Source organism: Microtus oregoni, unplaced genomic scaffold, assembly GCF_018167655.1.
Source record: "Microtus oregoni isolate MIOR12 unplaced genomic scaffold, Mior012 000066F_ref0000041, whole genome shotgun sequence".
Classification (NCBI taxonomy): Eukaryota; Metazoa; Chordata; class Mammalia; order Rodentia; family Cricetidae; genus Microtus; species Microtus oregoni.
In genome coordinates this window covers 9,740,168-9,749,002 of record NW_024543952.1, presented here as the reverse complement: position 1 = coordinate 9,749,002, position 8,835 = coordinate 9,740,168, and the positions used below count along the sequence as shown (strand labels likewise).

The 8,835-nt window shown below is 36.5% G+C and overlaps 1 pseudogene; it reads left to right on the top strand.

Annotated features, from left to right (window-relative positions):
- Positions 1-5,866: 5,866 nt before the first annotated feature.
- On the top strand, positions 5,867-7,738 carry LOC121440212 (annotated as a pseudogene).
- Positions 7,739-8,835: the final 1,097 nt, after the last annotated feature.

Here is an 8,835-nt window from a genome sequence, read left to right as displayed (position 1 = left end):
GTTTCATTTCATTGTTGTTATTGTTTCAATTTTATTCATTTCAGTCATGAATTTTATTGTTTCTTTCCATCTACTCCTATTAGGTATGATTCCTTCTTTTTGTTCCAGAACTTTCAGCTATGCTAATATTTCCTTGTATGAAATCTCTCCATTTTCTCTATGTAGGTACTTAGTAGATGAACCTTCCTTTTATAGTCTCCTTCATTATTTGCATAAGTTTGGGTATGGCGTGTATTCCTTCTCATTCAATTCTAGAAAGATTTAAGTTTACTTCTTTTGTATTATGATTTTATTGAACTATACATTTTTCTGCTCTCCTCCCTTCTTATCCCCTCCCCTTCAACCTTTCCCATGGTCCCCATGCTCCCAATTTACTCAGGAGATCTTGTCTTTTTCTACTTCCCATGTATCCATGTAGGGTCATCATTGTTGTCTAGATTCACTGGGATTGTGATTTGTAGCCTGGGATTTTTTTTGTTTGTTTTATGTCTAAAAGCCACTTATGAGTGAGTACATAATGATATTTATCTTTCTGGCTCTGGGTTACCTCACTCAATATAATGTTTTCTAGCTCCATCCATTTGCCTGCAAATTTCAAGATGTCATTATTTTTTTTTCTGCTGTATACTACTCTATTGTGCAAATGTTTCACATTTTCCTTATCCATTTTCAGTGAAGGGGTGTTTAGGTTGTTTCCATGTTCTGGCGATGATAAACAATGCTGCTATGAACATAGTTGAGCACATGTCCTTGTGGCACGATTGAGCATCCTTTGGGTATATACCCCAAAGTGGTATTACTGGGTCTTGAGGAAGGTTGCTTCCTAATTTTTTGAGAAATCACATACAGATATCCAAAGGGGCTATACCTGTTTGCACTCCCATCAGCAATGCAGGAGTGTTCCCTTTAGACTTCATCCTCTCCAGCATAAGTTGTCATTAGTGTTTTTTACCTTGGCCATTCTAATAGGTGAAAGATGGCATCTCAAAGTTGTTTTAATTTGCATTTCTCTGATGTTGAGCTTCTCCTTAAGTGTCTTTCTGCCATTTTAGATTTTTCTGTTGAAAGTTCTCTGTTTAGGATTGGATTCTTTTGATGACCAATTTCTTGAGTTCTTTGTATATGTATATTTTGTCTTCTTGTTTGCTTTTATGCCCCTATGAGGCTGTTTTAAGTACTGTAGCTCTGTAGTAGTGTTTGAAGTCAGGGATTGTGATGCCTTCAGAAGTTCTTTTATTGTACAGGATTGTTTTGGCTAACATGGGTTTTTTGCTTTTCCATATGAAGTTGAGTACTGTTTGTTCATGGTCTGTGAAGAATTTTCCTTGCATTTTGATGGGCATTGCATTGAATCTGTAGATTGCTTTTGATAAGACTGCCATTTTTACTATGTTAGTTCTACCTACACAAGAGTATGGGCGATCTTTCCATTTTCTTGTATCTTCTTCAATTTCTTTCTTAAAAGATTTAAAGTTCTTGCCATACAGGTCTTCCATTTGTTTGGTTAGAGTTATTACGAGATATTTTATGCTATTTGTTGCTATTGTGAAGGGTCATGTTTCTCTGATTTCTTTCTCAGTCTTCTTGCCATTTGTTTAAGGGAGGGCTACTGATTTTTTTTTAGTTAATCTTGTATCCTGCTATATTACTGAAAGTGTTTATGAGTTGTAGAATTCCCTTGGTCGAATTTTTGGGGTCACTTATGTAAACTATCATATCATCAGCAAATAGTGAGTGTTGACTTCTTCTTTTCCAATTTGTATCCCTTTGGTCTTTGTTTGTTATCTTATTGTTCTTGCTAGTAAGTCAAGAACAATATTGAATAGATATGGAGCCAGTGGACAACCTTGTCTTGTTCCTGATCTCAATGGCATCACTGTGAATTTATTTCTTAATTTTTGTCTTGACCCATTTTTCAGTCAGAAGTGAGTTATTCAGTTTCCATGAGCTTATAAGTTTTCTGTTGTTTCTGTTACTGTTAATATCCAGCTTTAATCCATAGTGATCATATAGGATTCAGGAGATTATTTCAGTTTTATCTGTTGATAATTGCTTTGTGTTGAAATATGTGATTAATTTTGTTGAGTGTTCCATGAAATTCCGAGAAGCATATATACTCATTTGTGTTTTTGTGAATTGTTCTGGAAGTATCTGTTTGGCCAATTGGGTATATAATGGCATTTAGCTCCAGGATTTCTCTGTTAATTTTTGTCCAGATGATATGTATATTGGAGAGAGTGGCATATGTAAGTAACTCACTCTCAGTGTGTTACAATAAATACATGACTTAAACTGTAGCAGTGCTTCTTTTATGAACGTGGGTGTCCTTGTGTTTGATGTATAGATGTTAAGATTTTGAATGTTCTCTCAGTTGATTTTCCCTTTTATGAGTGTGAGGCATATTTTTCTATCCCCTTGGATTTGTTTTAGTTTGAAGTTTACTTTGTCAGACATTACAGTGGTTACACCAGCTTGCTTTCTATGTTCATTTTCTTGGAGTATATTTTTTCATCCTTTTATCCTGAGATGATGTCTATTCTTGATGTTAAGGTTTATTTCTTGGATACAGCCAAAGAATCGATTCTATTTTCATATCTATTCTGTTAGTATTGCCTTTTTATTATGGACCCGAGATCATTGCTTTTTGACAGTGTGGATAACCTCCCAGGTTTAATTTGTTCTTCTAGTATCTGCTGTAGAGCTGGATTGTTAGGTAGCTACCACTTAAATTTGGATTTATCATGGAATGTCTTTCTTTATCTATTGTGATTGAATGTCTTGCTGGGAATAGTATTCTAGATTGGCATCTGTGGTTACCAAACATTTGTAGAACATCTTTTCAGAACTTTCTTGCTTTTAGGGTCTTCACTGTGAAGTAATATTTTGTTCTAATTGAATTTTCTTTGTATGTCACTTGGTCTTTTTCCTTTGAAGTTTTTAATATTCTTTCTTTTTCCGTACATTGAATTTTTTTTTTTTGATTTTATGTGTCAACGGTAGTTTCTTCTCTGGTCCAGTGTATGTGGTGTAATGTAATACATTACCTTGATATGCACCTGCTTCATTAGGTTAAGGAAAATTTTTTCTATGATTTTGTTGAAAATATTTTCTGTACCTTGGACCCGAGTTTCTTATCTTTCCTGCTTATAGATTATTTATTTTATAATGTCCAAGATTTCCTGTATGTTTTGACCCTACAGATTTTGTTATGCATGTGTATATATATGTGTATGTATGTATCTAATACATATACATGCATATATATAATGTTTTCTTTTACTCAGATATCTATTTACCTTACCTTCTCTTCAATTCCTGTGATTATCTTTTTCATTTCTTGTATTATGTTGGACAAATTTACTTCTGAGGTTCCTGTTCAAGTTCTTGAATTTTTCATTTCCAGATTTTCCTGAGTTTGAGTTTTCTTTATTGATTCTATTTCCACTTTCACGTCTTGATCTGCTTTAATTATTTACTTTCATTATTTTACTGTTTTATAGATTTATTGGATTTTAATGGATTTATTCATTTATTCTTTTGAGATTTCTATCATAGTCATAAAAGCTACTTTTAGGTCCCTGTGTTTTTCATCAACTATGTTACATATCTCAGGGACAACTGTAGTAAGGTTGTTGGGCTCTAGTGGAGAATATTGTCCTGACTGCTATTGACTGTGTTTTCCACTCTCACATCATGTGGGTTTGAGGCAATTGAAATTATAATGCTCATATCTGGTTTTGTCTTTATTGGGCAAATACATTGTTTCCTCTTTTCTGTTTTTTTTTTTTTCTTAAAATGTGATGTTTTGTGTTGCCTGATAGGAAAGTCTTCTGCAAACCTGCTAGGTGTGGCCACTGGGGCATTCTCAGTACAATTTGTTTCTTGGTATTGGGAAATTATGCTTAGTAATTGGCAGGGGCTGGAAAGGGTTTGGTGGAGAAGTCCTCAAGAGGAATAGTAACACAATGTTTCACCAGGATCTGCTTAGTACCCTGAGAATGGGTACAGAGAGGGAGGAGTGGCAGCAGCAGGTGGTCTTCTATGGAGCTAGGAATGGAACTGGGCCATTAGATAAGGAGGAGAGGCAGAGAAATGAAGAAATACAATCTGCTTTGCTAGCTTACCTGTTTTTCTGGCAGGCTAAGGAAGTGGGTTCCCAACGAATACCTGCTGGAATTGGAGACTTGGCCAAAGGGGTAAGGGAGGGGGAGTTTGGGAAGAAGGTCTGCATAATACTTTAGAGATACTGGCAGATATGAAAGGCAGGGCATGACAGCTGATCTGCTGCAGAACTAAAGGATTGTACTTGGAGGAAAGAAGGGATAAGTGAAGATCTGTACTTAAACTCCCTGCTTCCCTGACCGGTGTGGCCTTCAGGTTCCTAGAGAATGCATGCTGGGTTCATAATATGTTTTTTTTGTTGTTGTTGTTGGTGGTTGTTTCTTTTTTGGTTTGGTGGGAAGTGGGCTTATCTGTTTTGGGTTTTTTTGTTTTGTTTTGTTTTTCTTTTCTTGGGAGGCTTATGTTTTGCTTTTAGGAAGCACAACTCTAGATTTAACCCACAGTCTAATGTGTCTCTTAAAGTTTATAAAAGCAATCCACAAACTTAGTAATCTTCAGGTTTTATTTTTTAAATGATGCCGGTTAGTTTTTCCTCAACTTGACACAAGTTAGAGTCATCCAGGAAAAGGAAAACTTTAGGTTGAAAATGCCTCCAACATATTTGCCTCTCGAAAAAGTTATGGGACATTTTCTTGATTATTGGTGTGGTAATTTCCAGTCTGCTGTGGGTGGTTCACTTGGACTGTATAAAAAAAGCAAAGTGAGTGTGAGCCATGAGCAACAAGAAAGTAAGCAGCATTCTCTCCTGGTCTGTGCTTCAGTTTCTGCTTTCAAATCCATGCCTTAAGTTTCTCTCTTGACTTCCCCAGATGATTGACTGTAAGCTACAATATGAAATAAGTCCTTCCTACCACAGTTGCTCATGGTCACAGTGTTTATCCCTGCAATAGCAAACCTGCTAAGAAATTGGTGCCAGATAGGGTATTACCATCACAATCCTGACCATATTAATTTTGGGAGAAATGTGCAAGTTTTTCAAATATTGAGCCAGAAAATTCTTTGAATGCTTAAAGCTTAATGGGCTAGTGTATAGGATCTTAGAAAGTAAGAATTTTGAGATAAATGCAAATATAAAAAAACCCTGGCTTAATAAGTTTGAGAGAGAAGCAAAGAATCTATCAGGGCTTTTCTTGTGATATATTTAAATTATAGGTTAATATCTCTGATGAACTCAGATGCAAAAATTCTCATACTTAGAACCCAAATTCAAGAGCACATCAAAAGATTATCCACATGAACAAGTTGACTTCATACTAGAGATGCAGAGAGAGCTTAACATATGGAAACCAATAATTGTAATCTACCATGAAACAAACTACAGAACAGAAACACCATGATCATCTCATTAACTGAAGAAAAGGCCTTTGACAAATACATTATCCATTCATGATAACTGTTCTGGAGTATCTAGGGATGCAAGAGACATACTTCAACATAATAAAGACAATATACAGAAAACTTGTATGTGATATCATTCTAAACAGAGATTTAGAAATCCAAAGATTTTCACTAAAACCAGGATGTCCATTTTCCACACTTCTGTTAAACATAGTACTTGAAGTCTCAGCTAGAAAAATAAGATGAGTAAAGGAAATAAAATATAAATAAGAAAGGGGGGAAATCGCCGCCATTTCGTGGACGCCAGGGCATTGAGAGCATCTGCGGAAGCAGATCGCGAGGGTGCAGGTGGGCCTCGTCGGAGTGTTGGGATTTGAACTGCGGTTCTCGAACCCAGGATCTCGAAATGCATCGTGATTCCTGTCCATTAGATTGTAAAGTGTATGTAAGCAATCTTGGAAACAATGGGAACAAGACTGAATTAGAACGGGCATTTGGCTATTATGGACCGCTCCGAAGTGTGTGGGTTGCTCGAAACCCTCCTGGCTTTGCTTTCGTTGAATTTGAGGATCCCCAAGATGCTGCTGACGCTGTCCGAGAGCTAGATGGACGAACACTATGTGGCTGCCGAGTAAGAGTGGAGCTGTCGAATGGTGAGAAAAGAAGTCGGAATCGTGGCCTCCCTCCCTCTTGGGGTCGTCGCCCTCGAGATGATTACCGAAGGAGGAGTCCTCCACCTCGGTGAAGAGCTCCAAGAAAGAGAAGCTTCTCTGGAAGCCGGAGCAGGTCACTTTCTAGAGATAGGAGAAGAGAGAGGTCTCTGTCTCGTGAGAGAAACCACAAGCCGTCTAGATCTTTCTCTAGGTCTCATAGCAGATCTAGGTCAAATGAAGGAAGTAGAAGACCAGTTTGCAAAAGAAGTGGTGTACAGGAAGTAACTTCATTTGACAGGAGTATGTACAGGAAATTCAAGTTTTGTTTGAGACTTCATAAGCTTGGTGCATTTTTAAGATGTTTTAGCTGTTCATGTTCCCTTAAGCAAGATTGAATTTGCTTTGAACTTTAGTTTTTCATAGACTGAAATAAACCTAGATCCTGCCCAGTTAAAAAAAAAGAATCTGTGGTTTCTCACCAGTTGCAGCTACACAAATCAGCTTTGATTAAGATATGGTACCATCAAACCTTAGCTTCACTGGAACAGTTGATGCTTGTTAGCTAGGGTTTAAAAATAAGTTGCGATTAACAAGAAACCAGCATCACTGAAGAAAAATTTTCTTGGTAATTATACAGAAGCTATGGTTTAGGAGGGCCAAGGTTGCATGTTAAGTTGGTAGCAAAACTTGGTATGTGTTAGAGAAAGCTGTCTCTCCCTTTTCCGAAAGTTAACAAATGTCATTAGCTCCAGATTTAAAGGTGGTGTGATGTACATACACATCCATCCTACTTCTGTGCTGAGATTTGGTCTGCTTTGGACTTTAACAGCTTTTGTATATGTTGTCTTAATTGATGTGAGTACATATGTGCATCCTCTTTGCTATTTTCAGAAGAGACTGTTTTCTTGTGGTCTTCTACCACCTCTGGATCTTACCTTCTTTCCAGCCTCTTCTACAACATTCCCAGTCGTATGGCATTGGAGCATATTGATATTTCACTACCTCTCTTCAGTCTCTAAGATACCATCTATTAATGCAATTTATGTAATATCAGTGCAAACCAATCATACACCAGTAGTGCTTTAATCCTTTCATACTGACGCTGAAAAAAAGATTGTTGAGTTCATGCTTTGGCCCACAGAACCCTGTTTTGTTTAAATTTGCACTTTCTAATTTCTGTGATAACATCTGGATTGAAGTATATTCTTTAAAATTATAGGTTTTGATTGTGTGGTTTCATTTTTAGCTTGGTTCATGTCTTGGGCTTTCATAAATGCTCTATAGAAGTTTGGCACAGTTTCCAACTCCAAAATCATGCACGAAAGAGTGAGGAAAGATTTTAAAAGCTTCGGGCTTGACAGAACCTCTAAAGTCAGCTCATCTAATCTTTAACCTGATTCATTTCAAACATCTCCACCCAACCTTTCATGTTCTCCTTTTATGCTTCTAGTTATAGGAGCTCACATTAAAATATTCTTCTTTTAAATTAAAAACTGAATTGCAGATCTCTGTAGCTTCTATATTTCATAGCTCTGTTTCCTGGAACATTATAGATACTTTATACTTTAAACTTTATTTTCTTCCATCTTTCAGGTCCAAAATTAGAGCTCCAGTTCATTCAGTGATTCCACATGAACCACAAGCTTTTGTCTATACCTCACACTACTGACTTTCCTTGTACCTACTCTAGGTTTTCCTTGTCATTTGGGATTCAAAACAGATCTGACAACAAAATATCTCTTGGACAATACAGACAAGAAAATAATGTCACATTCTGTGTTTTGAAAGTAAATTCCTCTGTTGTATACCTTGAAGTGATATTCCCTTCCTTTCTTTCTATCTCCCTTTATCCAGTCTTCCCATGTTAACTTATAGATATGCATACTTCTCTACTTTCTCTTAGCAAGAAATGAGGCCATGCCCCTCTGCAGTCTCTTCCTCTACAGATGCAGAATAAGTTTATTTCTTCATCTAATAACTTCCTCTGTGACTCCTAGCACTCTTATCAAAACAAAGGTTTGTTCACATTGTGTAGAACTTACATTCCCATTCACTTGAAAATCAGTAAATAAGAGAAATAAATGCTGTTTGTTCTTAAATTCTGAAGGAAACTAAGGGACATACAGGCCCCTGCTTTTTCCTTCAAGGTCCTCCATGGCTACCTTTTGCCATCATTTGTTTTATTCTTAAAGCTCTCCCACTTCAAAGCCAAATTATGATTGTCCATGCCCATGATGTCATATATTGTCTACATATATTTCCTTTCACAACACAGTAAGCCAAAGTCCGCAGAGAAAATGGAGTGCCCTAGCAAGAATTAGAGCTACTAACTGTAACTGGAGGTTTCTCTCCTGTCCAACAGTTCCTGAATAACCACTCTGAAGCTTAATGTTGATTAAGAATGTTAAGACTACAAGATAAGGCCTATTATTAACTAGTTCTATTACTCTATATTTAACTATAAGGTTCATGGAATATAATCTCATATCTTCCTTCTCCTATGGCTACTGGCATAAGTAAAAACAAAAGAAATAGAGGTTAAAATAAAGCCATGTAAAGATGAAAAATACACAGAGCCTCTTGATACTGTATGTTATTATGCTCTCTTTGAATTGTTTGAATGCTGAGGAAGGAGCAACAGCTGCTAAAAGATATTTGCTTATAAATGCTGCTAAATTAATCTAAGAAAGATATTTTGAAAATATCTTGACTTCAAAATTGA